The sequence below is a fragment of the Sinohyriopsis cumingii genome, chromosome 14 (genome assembly GCF_028554795.1).
Source record: "Sinohyriopsis cumingii isolate HCF-2022 chromosome 14, ASM2855479v2, whole genome shotgun sequence".
Lineage (NCBI taxonomy): Eukaryota > Metazoa > Mollusca > Bivalvia > Unionida > Unionidae > Sinohyriopsis > Sinohyriopsis cumingii.
Genome location: NC_142974.1, coordinates 120039727 through 120053121, shown reverse-complemented (window position 1 = coordinate 120053121; position 13395 = coordinate 120039727).

Below are 13395 nucleotides of genomic sequence, written 5' to 3'. Positions count from 1 at the left end.
GTGACACACCTTGTGCTAAAATCTTGAAACAAATTGTTTTAATCTGTTGTGGTTTTTCATTTTATCTCTGAGGTTTGTAGCATAGCATTTGCTTCCTGATAAACTGGTATCACAAAATTGAGAGCTGTTAAAGTCAATAGTGTCATAAAATGCCATTGAAGTCATTAATGCCATAAAACTAAAATTGGACATTCGTGGAGAATCTAAACCTTCATCAACTAACATGGATTTAAAAAAGTACTATTGGTGTTTATTGTTGGGGAAAAGGCAGAGATGCCAACTTAGATTGGTCAAGAGTAGAAAGTCTCTCATAACATCATATTTTCTTTTCCTTACTTGTGGCATGGCATGGTCCAGGGAATAGCTTTAACAAAGCGAAACCAAAGGTTAAGCATGTGCTTCACTTGAGAAATTATTTTGGAACAAAGAATGGGTGATAGATGAAAACCAATTAACTCTTAGATCTTGGATGTATCCTTCACCAAAATAGTTTATTTATGGATTCCTCACCAGGTGACTTCTTCTTTCCCCTTCTTTGTTAAATTAAAGAGTAAGTGATACTGCACTGCTTAATCTAACTCATTATCAGTTCAACATGAATATTCATGAGGCAATATTGCAAAAGTTCTGTAGATTGTGACAACACTGTTATAATTTGTATCCTTCCCTATGGGATGAAACTAGTTGGCACAGGTCAGTGTATAAGAGCTGCCATATGCGATCAGTGACCCAAATGTTACACACTCACCATATAAGCATGATACTATGTAGAGGTCTGTGTATAAGAGCTGCCATCTGTGACCCATGATAGATTCCCACCATATAAGCATGATATACTTTGTAGAGGTCTGTGTATAAGAATAAGAGTGACCCCAATGTTTCGTGCCCATGTCAGAAGCATACTTTTTAGAAGTCTGTGTATAAGAACATCAATGCCACAAGTGTTACAAGCCAACTGTGTTAACATTAGAAACTTAGTAGAGGTCTGTGTATAAGAACATCAATGACCCAAGTGTTGCAAGCCAACCATGTTATCATTAAATACTTTGTAGAGGCATCTGTGTAAGAGCATCAGTGACCTTAATGTGTCATGTCCACTGTATAAGCCTACTTTGTAGAGGTCTGTGTAGAAGAACATAAGTGACCCGAGTGTTGCATGCCCATTGTGCAAGCCTACTTTGTATAGGTATGTGTGTAAGAACATAAGTGACCCGAGTGTTGCATGCCAATTGTGCAAGCCTACTTTGTATAGGTATGTGTGTAAGAACATCAGTGACCCAAGTGTTGCATGCCCACTGTGAAAATATTAGACACTTCATATATGAACAGGTTTGATAACACTGACACTTCTTGTATGCCCCAAATTCAAATCTAGTTTAAGTGAGAGCACCATTTTCATTTGTGAATATGGAAACGTGATGTGATGTGATTTGGCTTTTTAACGTAGCTTTAACAATTTTTCAGTCATATCGCTACGATGTCTGCAACGTGGCAGTTTATAGTGATGTCTAGCACTGGGACATCATGCTGCAGACATGTAGCATGATGGATATGGAAACGTGATAAGCCTTTACTGTGTTGGGCATATAGGAAGTTACATTTACACTGTATTCATCTAGAACTGATTGTGCATCTTTACGGGAAGTAGCTATAACAGGATTTTCAAGACACCCCCCCACGGCAGCCATATTGGATACCAAGTCGTTACCATTTGCAATTTTAGGTCCAACTACTGTAGATAGTATTGGATTCTTTATAGTGAAAACCCCATTGCTGATATGACTCAGGTGAGGTAGTAATATGAACATTTTTATGGTAGCTGCTTAGATGAACATATCTCATGTATGAGGCAAACAAATAATGATACCAAGAAAGTAAAGATTGTTGCAATGGTGACCAATTTTGATGTCAGATTGGCACATTGTTCATTTATGAACAACTAGACATCATACAAAGGCTATAATTAGTGAAAACCCGTCGTCAGTATGATTATATGGCCATCCATTTAGGAGGAGTAGTGATAACAAGATTTTAAACATGGCTACAGAGAATATGCAATGGCATGGATCATTTAATTGATGAGAGACTTAGGATATTTTCTTTTACAGTCCAGCATAAGATGTACACACAACATATCCACAATTAGTCCCATCCTAGATTCTACAATGTTCTTACCAATACACCCACTTACACAATACACTATACAACATCCATTACAAGGCCTGCTATTAACAATGTATGTATTAAATGGTGTACCTCACTCATGCACAAACTTACCCAACCAAAATAAATATGTAAAGACAAAATCAGTCTTCAGTCCTGCCCCATATAAGTGTCATATTTCATTGATGAACATGTGTGCTATCTTTGATAACTGCATTCAGTCAACATTTGGATTGTATATGTTGTGTCAGTATTCGATCGTAATCAAAAAGAGGGTGTTGGATTGATTATGTGGTGTACTGGATTGTAATCAAACAGGAAGTGTTGGATTATTTATGTTGTGTATTGGATAGTAATGAATAAGTAGGTGCTGGATAGTACTGAAAAGTGTTTATTGCATAATGTCTTAAAAACCTTACATTACCCATACGACCGCATACATTTTTCAATAAAACAGGCTACAACATTTAGAAAGTAAACATTTCCCCTTCTCCCTATTAATTTTATGACCCTATAATACCTCTCCTATATTAAGGCTATGAGCATGGGAATTTCCGTATGACCCCATAAAAACATTTCTCCCTATAATGACATTCCCGTGTTAAACTTATTAACAAATTTAACAGGATTTCCCATACATACCTATAGCTGCGCATATTGAAGTCTGCTCTTCTGTGTAACCGAAATTGAGAACAGCCACTTGTACTAATGCTACCATTTCACCACCAACGCCCACTTTTTGATATACAATCCAGCATTTAGGATTTTTTTGATTGTTTATTTTTTTACTATCCAAACAGAACAACATACAATCGAACAGTCACTTTTTGATTACTATTCAACACATTTATAATGGTCTATGGAAGTTTAACATAAGAAAAGTTTACTTAATTTAACATGGGGAAAAAGTGTCGAAAGTGTTTAGCTTCAAAGAGACGAAAATTTATATGGGCCTAAAAGAAATTAGGATGATAATAGCTATCTATTATCTAACACACCATGTACACTATTCAAAACGCCTTGTGTAGTGACTAAAATCACCAAATCTACTCTAACACGAGAGTGATATAATGCAAAAGAATGGATGAAATCACATAAGCTTACTATCAAACAAAACCACCAAACACCATCCAAAACGTCCTCTGTAGTTAAAAATTTAACCTATTTTCAGTAGAAAGGATAAAATTAAATTCTCACAATTTTTATAATTAAAAAACCTAACATGTTTAATAATAAGTAAAAACTTCCCCGGCACAACTGCAAATCAATAAACACTATTCTAAACACGAATATATTGACAAGATTTGCAACGTTTTGGAATCAAACTTGAATCCCAGTGATCTAAGACAATATCATTTTGCCATGGATGCAAACTACGGTGTTGAACTAAAGAGATAACCAAAATGTTTACACAATTGCTTCATCATCATGGAATCTATTCCTTGTAATTTCAAATTTCACATTATTATATGCTCATTTTTCCCCCGTTAACTTTACATTGTCAGAATCATTTAGTATTACCCGATACTGAACTCGCGCGTCAATACACATATAGCATTCACATGCATAAAGTAATTACTTTCTTTTATAAGCAAACAATGGACGCAGACGCCAGCACTTTTGATTTGTACACAAATCATGTACACTCGCGTAAGAGGCACTTTACGTTGTGGTTGTTTAAATTTGTCTCTTAATGAACTAAAACAGATGATTCGTGGACTGCCAAATATCAGCTGTTTTGGCACATTCCGCGTTGATACAATGTTACGGATTTAGGCTAGCTACAGTTGGGAAAGTAAACGGCTACCCGGTGGGTTCCTCGTTGATGACTGTCGTCTGTGTTAATGACATAGGCTTGAATGTCTTTAGGTTTGCGATAAAGGAAGTTCATTTTTGCACACACCACAGGATTCCAGGAAACATTGTTTGTCAGAAGTTAACGAAATTCCCAGATATCCATGTTAACACTGGTAATGATAAATCATTTAACACCTATCATTTTCCTTGACAATTTGTCTAGTAAGTCGATGAACCACAATGGTCACACAAGACTTTATACCACGTTCTCGCAATATTCTCTTCGGAGATGGGACCCCAGTTACTCTTCCAACTCTTCTTGACTCATCATCATACATTTACTGCGTTGAATCTAATTGGTTTGATAAATCTGACATCCAAAACAAAGTTCTTGGCAAGACCTGTAATTCGTTCAGTTCGGTCGTTAGCAAAACACGAGACTAAATGTTGTTCTTCTTCTGGCCATCTCGACACCATGACTGTAACTTGGCTTTTTTCTTCTTCCTGTTCTAGCTCAAACACGTCATAGTCGACCATCTCCATGGGTTCTTCGTATTCCATATTTGCTTCTAATGGTCCAGAATCATTTATCTGAAGGTGTTGATTCCCAGAATATTGTCAGATTCCTTATAAAAAGTGACGTTTACCGTTTTGGTCAGACCTTGTGCAAACTGAAGTTCACACATAGTTGGCCTGATTTTATAAGGTGGAAATTTCCATCGTCTTTACTTTGGTCTGGGGTAATATCAGCACCACAAAACATGATCTTCGTTCTTGGATCGAAGGTCACATCCATCGACTTTCATTCCTTTTTGACAATTTTTCATCTTTTATACATTTATAAACGTGCGTGACACAGGATTGTTTGGGGTTGGATTTGGAGTTTTAAAGCAGCTTTAAAACCAATCATTCATATCACTACGATATCTGCAGCGTAGTAGTTTATAGTGATGTTTAACACTGGGGCATCATTGCTGAAGACATGTATCAGGGCAGAAATGTATTTTTCTTCAAACAAGCATCCCTTCAATTTCACCTAGTAGCAGGTACTTTGCAATAATGCTGTGTAGTCACAATGAAAGCTACGTATATTGATCAACAAATTTGTCCTACCATACATTGTTACGATTCCTCTCGAAGTGCCCTATTCTGGACCCATGTTTAGTACATGGCCACCATTATGTTAGACCATACATATCGATAACTTTTGTCTGGAAATTTCTTATTGACAGTTAACGTGGAAATTTCCTAATGACAGTTAACGTGGACATTTCTTAATGACAGTTAACGTGGAAATTTCTTAATGACAGTTCACGTGGACATTTCTTAATGACAGTTAACGTGCAGAGTATTCAATAATCAGGATTGAATATACTTTGGTAAAATAAAATTAGTGTATAAATTTAAAAGAACAGTTTCTATTAAATTTAAAATGAATAAATGTGCATAGATGACCCGTATGACTCGTACTATCATAGCCTCCCCCCCCCCTGGAAATACAACTGTACCGTCACTAGGGTATATGACTATGTTTCATAAACTGAAGCCTGCAGTGACTTTTCATGACCCTGTGACTGTGTGAAGTTTGAAGTGAGTGAGGTTACACTGAAATATTTTCCTCCCTTCATATTTTCTGGAACTGCACCGATACTAGGGTCTTCATTTCATGAACCATGCATTAGCTGTAGGCGGCCAGTCTAAAATCTTACTCCCATATCACCGCAAAAAAGTACAGTGTTTAAAAAAGTGCTCTAAAGGACACACGGTAGACAATGTATGGAAATATGGGAACCAGTCTGAAATGGGTGAATTGCTATTGTTGTTCTAGGGTTTAACGCCAGTTTTCAGCACAAGATAGGCTATACATGGCGGCCAGTATTAATGATGGAGGAAAAACCCTGGAAAACCCAGGAAAGAACCAACGACCCACTAGAAGCTACTGGCAGGCTTTCCCACATACCCACGCTAGCCGAGCCTTGGACTCGAACCTGAAATGGGTGAAGATAAAATAGGCTATTATGAATCAGACCACAATTAATAGTTCAGTTCAGTAGTAGTCACCGTCTATTTTTAGAGCATACTTTCTGTTTAATTTGGTGTTACAAGAGTTAGACTTAAGCATTCTTGGCATGGATTTAAAGGTAATTGTTTATGCTTTAGAATATGACCTTATGGTGTAGTTGTCTGTGTGTGTTTCGGCGACAGTGTACAGTGAGTTATAAGGACTTGGTGATGATCCGGAAATGAAATCTGTGTTCCATTGCACAGTCCACTGTGTTCCATTGTTTACAGTCCAGCCTCTCCCCCCCCAAAAAAAAATAAAAAAAACATTGCCTGTGAACCTGTGACGAGAGCTTCAAAGTGAAATCATGATTGATGTTATTTTAGATTAACACATGATTTGTATTTGTTGCCACATAGTGGAAAGTTCAGTGCTGTGAAACAAATGTAGAGAATATATAGCAAAATTAATCGTGCCCTGGGTCCATATACGGGCTTCGCTGACCAGGATTGGAAAACAATGTAAGTTATTTTTAGGTAAAAGAATCTTTTGAGAGCTTATCCTGGTTGTAACTGAAAATAAGGACATTGTTTTATCGATGTAATTTCAGTTATTTAACAGTCTTCACTTTGGAACACTCATTACTGAAATTTGCACCTGACGTTTTGGTGCGGAATCGAAAGTACGTTGTTTTAAACACGTGTAGGTCCAGAAAATGCCGCGGCTCATATCCTTTTCTTTGAATAGCGGAGAACTCGCCTCATGGAGAACTCGCCCTGGGAGAACTCATCCCAGGTGTTAGGAGAAGTCGTCCCATGGTGGTCGGAGAAGTCGCCCCATTTCTCTTGGAAAAGTCACCCCAAGGATCATATATAGTAATATGTATTCTAAAAATCCAAACCAAAGAGATGGATTAAACTTTTCGTTTTGAAGAAAATCCTTTTCTAATTTACCCATGAAAGGAAAGAGTATGAAGGAGCCATATTAATATTCATTGACGTACCCATTATTTGTATGTAATTCGTATTATTAAATTGAAAATAATTATTTTCCAAGATAAGTTTTATTATTTTACAAATATATTCGCTAGATAGTGTGCTATTATTAGGATTTTTATCAAGAAAATATTTACACGCTTCAATACCATCTGCATGCGGAATGCTGGTATATAGTGATGGTACATCTAATGATACCAGGATTGAAATTATCTGATAGCTGTGGAATAGTCTTCAACTTTTTAATGATAGTACTTGTATCTTTAATGTATGAAGGAAGTGATTTCATTAAAGGTTGTAAAACACTATCAATAAATTTGGATAGGTTTTCAGTATATGAATTACAACCTGATATAATGGGTCATCCTGGATCATTTAAAGGTAAATTATGGTCAAGATTTTAATGAGTTTTGTGTAATATGTAGAATTGAGGTGTACGTATTATAAGAGGGAAAGTATAAAATTCCTCATATACGGAATTATTATTTTTAGCGATCTCATTAATGCATGTTGATTTTTTAAATTTAATTTCTAATTGACGTTCAACTTCTTTAACATAATCGTCTTGATTCATAATAATAATAATAGTATTTGACATATCACCCTTTTTAATCACTATACTGTCGTCATTCATTAGATTATTTAAAGACTTAATTTCGTCTTAGAAATATTACTACGATATTGCTTTTTATGATTACCAGTTAATATCTATTTTGTGCTCGCGTATATATACAAATCTAAATATGAATCACGTAAAAGATGACTTAAATTCTGCTATAAAAAAGTTATTTGGGTGACAAGTTTTGGGCTGACTTCTCCAACAAATTGGGATGACTTCTCCAACCACTCTGGGGAACCTTCTCATCTATACTGATAAATATAGGTTTGATAATAAGCACTCAGAAATTTAAAGTTATTGAATATTAATATCGTGGTGTTTGCATAGGATTACTACGGGAACGAAATTAGTACCGTGAGTCCTTAAAGTTGACTAGGACTACATTCGTTCTGACCCGGAAGTAATAATTGCCACCTGCGTTCACCTTAGGTTACGTAGAGAAGACCAACATTTATTTCTGAATCAGTGTTTAAATGTTCAATTGTAGTTCTACCTTGAAAGAGCACATGCCATGGGATCACATAATAGACACATGTCATTTAAATGTGAAGTTTGTGAGAAAATGTTCAGCCACAAGTCTTCATTGATAGTACACATGAGAGTGCATACTGGGGAAAGACCATTCAAGTGTGAAGTTTGCGATAAACTCTTTAGCAGGATTTCGAATCTAAATGCACACATGAAGATACATAAGGGAGAAAAAACATTCAAATGTGAAGTTTGTGACAAACTTTTCAGAGAAAGTAGTACAGTTAAGAAACACATGAATGTACATTCTGTAGAAAAACCATTCAGATGTGAAGTTTGTAAGAAAACATTCAGTGAAAATGAAAAGTTACAGGTGCACATGAAGTTACATACTGGAGACAAAACATTCAGTTGTGAAGTTTGCAACAAACCATTTAGCAGGCATTCTAATCTGAAGGGCCACATGCGGTTACATACGGGAGAAAGGCCATTCAAATGTGAAGTTTGCCTTGAAATGTTCAGCTATAGTTCTAGCTTAAAAGAGCACATAAGGGTACATACGGGAGAAAAATCATTCTTCCAGTGTGACGTTTGTGAAAAAAGGTTCAGTCACAGTTCCAGCATGAATGCTCACAAGAGGTTACATACTAGAGAAAAAGCATTCAAGTGTGAAATTTGCAATAAAATATTTGGCAAGGTTACAACTTTGAACGGGCACATGCGGATACATACAGGAGAAAAACCATTTAAGTGTGAAGTTTGTGATAAAATGTTTAGCCAAAGTTCTAGTTTAAATAGACACATGAAACTGCATACTGGAGAAAAATCATTCATATGCAGTGTTTGTGATAAAATGTTTAAATGGAGTGGTGATTTGAAGAAACACATGGGGATACATACTGGAGAGAAACCAATTAAGTGTGAAGTTTTGTAGAATTCATCAGTTCAAGAAGACCAACACAACACATGTCATGAAAGCAGACAAGCATGCATATGATACAATTGTGATAAAATGTTTGGGCAGTGTCCTCACATGGTCCACATGAAACTGACATACAGCATGGATGACAAAAGTTTCCCCTTACCTCATCCGATGAAAAAAGTTGATCTTTTGAACACTTATTTAAGTAAGTATAGCCAGTCTTAGAAATTGTAACTGAATGCACCCAGGAGTATTATTTTAGTTTTCGAAATTCACTTGAGAATATGGCTTCAGTAGAAATTATGCGTGTATGAAAATAATTATTAGAACTACAAAGAGACACTGTACAATCTCTAGCTTTATATGCCTATTTTAATCATTACTTCATGTCTGTAGTCCACCTTAACTTCAAATCGTCAGAAAAGAAACTATGCAATGTTATATATATATATAAATTTTCTTTTCCATTTGATACCTTTTGTAGACTCTTTGAGTTGAAACAGTACTTTATGTTGGGGCATACTACTTTGTCACAAGAATTAAATCAAATTCAGCACTTTTGTTAAAATTAGACAGCAGTAGCTGCTACAGGGTTTAACAGCATATCAGCGTGGTCCTGGTTTAACTGTGTTTAGGAAATTTAGGTGTCCTTAGATAAGAAAGAAATCATAAAGGGTAATATCATTAAAATACAAAATCTATTCTTTGTTCTATATAAGCTATCCTCTTGAAAGACAAAGTCCAAGACTTTTGCATTTGAAACATTATCCAGGATTATGAATAGATGCATATCCTGGTATTTTGACAATTGGAATTTAAATGTGACCCATTTCTAATGCATGGTACTCCAGCATAATTTCCTACTGAGATTGTGTTCTCCATTGCAAATGTACTGTACATGCCACCCATGATCAACATTTGCTAGACTACTGTTTACTTCTTATTGGCCAATAATATCATACCAGTTTAAAATCATGAACTGGATGTAGCTAACAGTTCAGTGATGTCACACGTAATTGAATGAAGGTTAATTTATGAAATGATTGTATTAATATTTCATCTGATATCAGTATTTATTTGATTGTCCATTAAATTATAAGCAATTAGTCAAAACTGGAATATACAATGGATCATGAAGTCAGTGGTCAATGAAGTTGTCAATCCCAAGATGGTTTCCAGTGCTGAATATAACATTGAGTTATGGTGATGAATGGCATATCTTTTTTTCTTATTTACAAAGGGGAACAATGAGATTAGACTGATGTTTTGTCACTTTGTATCAGCTGTTGATTTCTTTTCCAACTTGACTAAATTACCTTCTTGGGGGATTAATTTATCTAGTGCTGTTAGATTTACTTTAAGTGAGTCATGCAATTATTTCAGTAGGTAATGATCTGTTTCCAAAATAAAACCATAGACTAAATTTGTTTGTTACTTTTCCGTGTTATCCTTTTATGAGTATATATTGGCACATGAGCCACCATATAATAATTACAATCAAAATACATGTTGCAGAGGCCTTTGAAACTCTGTAATTGTAGTAAGAGAATATCATAAAATATAAAAGAAAAACCAAATTGTATATGACTTTGTACTGTGATGCACTCAATTGGAACATCTGTGACGTTCATCATGGTTCTACTGTTATGTCCGTTTTTTGTAGTCATGTTTACTAAAGAAATTCTTCAATCTTGCTATACTATCTGAAGCATGATCATATGAATTGTTGTGTTCATTTTTGGATTTGAATATATTCAAATTATTTTTCACTGGAATCACAGTGCTCATTTATTTGGAATTATAGTAAATTCAGAGAAGGACATATTTGGATAATATTAGTGGGATACATCAAGAGACTGGTAATACATAGCTACACTATAGGACACTGGCACATTATCATATTCGAGACAACTGGCATATCAACACATTAAGTATTTGAACTGATTTGGAATACCACTAAAATTCAATTTAAATTTTATACATTTGGACTTGTGATAAAACTTTTAGGGCTATTGGGGATTTAATTAACAACACAGTAAGTTATTTTTGAATATTTACGTTGTATTTTAGGGAAATAACTTATTTGTTGAATTTTACAAAACTTGTTGGTTTTGGCTCATTTCTGTTTCTTAGTTTAAGGACATAGATTTGTAACATTATATTCATAGTAATTATGCTAGGGTTCATTGTATTTGCCGAAGATTTATATTACTTCCAATCACAATACCTGTTTCAGTATAATAAAAGTGTAATATGACTTGAAAGATTCAAGTCACAGAATGAATGATACAGGAACAACGGACAAAAGGATGGACATATTGCCTGATCGCTGTTTTTCTTAAATAACGCAGTATGCGGTCAGGAAATGTCATCAGAAGAGAAACATTTCAGGTTCAATTATATTTATTTATTTCACGGTTTTATGTATATGACAATAGTGTACAATTGAAGAATATATAAATTTAATTTTGATTGGTCGTTAGAGAAAGAGAGAGAGATAAAAGTAAATATACATTGTGTGCAAGAGAGAGAGAGAGATACAGAAAGAGAGAGATACAGAAAGAGAGGTGAGATACATATAGAGAAAGAGAGAGGGAGATAGAGACAGAGATACATATACAGAGAGATAGAGAGTGATATATATATATATATATATATATATATATATATATATATATATATATATATATATATATGAGATACATAGAGAGAGAGAGGGAGGGAGATAGAGACAGATACATATACAGATTGAGGGAGAGAGATGTCTGATGGTTTTTTAAATGTGTTCATATGTAGATAATTATACATTAATACATAATATAATCTGATTCAAATATCCACGTAAGAACAAAAACAATTGATGAATGGACGATAGTGAGCAAAGAAACTGAAAATTATAAGCATTTACATTCGATTATCAGTGAATGAGAAATGCAAAAGAGAGAAATACAGAGAGGGGGGAAGGGAGTAAGATGGGGAAAATATTTGTTTTCAAATATGTTCATATTTCGCTAAACAAACAATTAAAACATGACTAAATCTAACCAAAAATTCACAACAAAAAAACCAAAACAAACGATTGATGGCTAAAGGAGGGAAGGTGAAATCGTGATTTAACAATCAGTCATAATGCCCTCTTCTCCACCAATCTGTACATTAATAAATTCTTTGTTAACCAGCTAAAATGCAACTGGACGGAATAAATCCGCCCACTTTCTTCCTTGTTATCCGTGATCTCCTCGTTCCATATACCATTCCCATGGAGTTAGGAGGTGTCAGTTGTTCCAACAAATCACCTAGAGATAGATAGATAGAAACAAAGATATTAATTTCTTTAACAACTTTATCAATTTTCATAAACAAATAGTGAACCCACCAAAATAGTGACATCAACATATTCCAAAAAGGTACAACATTGCTGCTAACCATTGACGAAAAGATTGTCTGTCAGAGAATATAGTTTCGGCGACATTTTTAACGCTTCTGCTAGCTAAAGTGTTATGATTTCAAATTCGATATAGGTGTTGCTGCAGAATGTGCGATGATAATAATTTCGATAGCATAATATAAACGACAGTTAAGGATACTTTAGAAAACTGACCCTTACGGGAAGTACTGTATAGTCTACTATAACCGATCTTAAATGGAAATAGGAAACTGATAATATCTTTACCTTTTTTGATATTCATTTCCAGAAATTCCATCTTTTTATGCTCATTAATAGCCACAGCCTTTACGCATCGATTCAGTCTTCTCTCACCTAAAATAAATGCTCGATTCAATGAAAGAAAGGTAACAGATTGTAAAAGTACATTGTACGTATCTATAGCAGGTGTTATTCATTATTGTTTTGCTTTGGATGTTTTCAATAGAGAGAAATAACCTAAGCATAAATAAATAAACTTGAACGTGTTTATGCGTCGTTATTCTTACTTCTTCTGTCCATATAAAACACAATCCCGTGTTCAAGGAATAAAATCTCCAAGTCTCATAATATAATCCTGTGCTCGAGGAGTAAGTTCGATGTACGTTTGTAATACATTACAGACCATATTTAATTTATTAATCGTTGACTCCGCCCTATAAACACATAGCAATGAACAATGTCCCGCTAACCAATGCTGTAACTGGCTAGATGGAAGAGTTCTTTAAAATCGGCGTCAGTTGAATGACAAACGAGATGCTAATAAATAGACGTAGCCATATATGTCCGGATCAACTATTGATTACTACCTCACCCCTTGTAAGGATCAATAGACGGAGGTGTGATTGATTAATTATAACCCTCTCCCCCCCCCCCCCAACCCTTGTACAAGTACAATTTGAAACGCTTTCTTTCTTTACCATTTATTAAACGAGAAAATAACAGTAATGGATTCTAACCAGATTCCATTCATCAATCAAGCAATTAAAGATAATAACGCAGTCT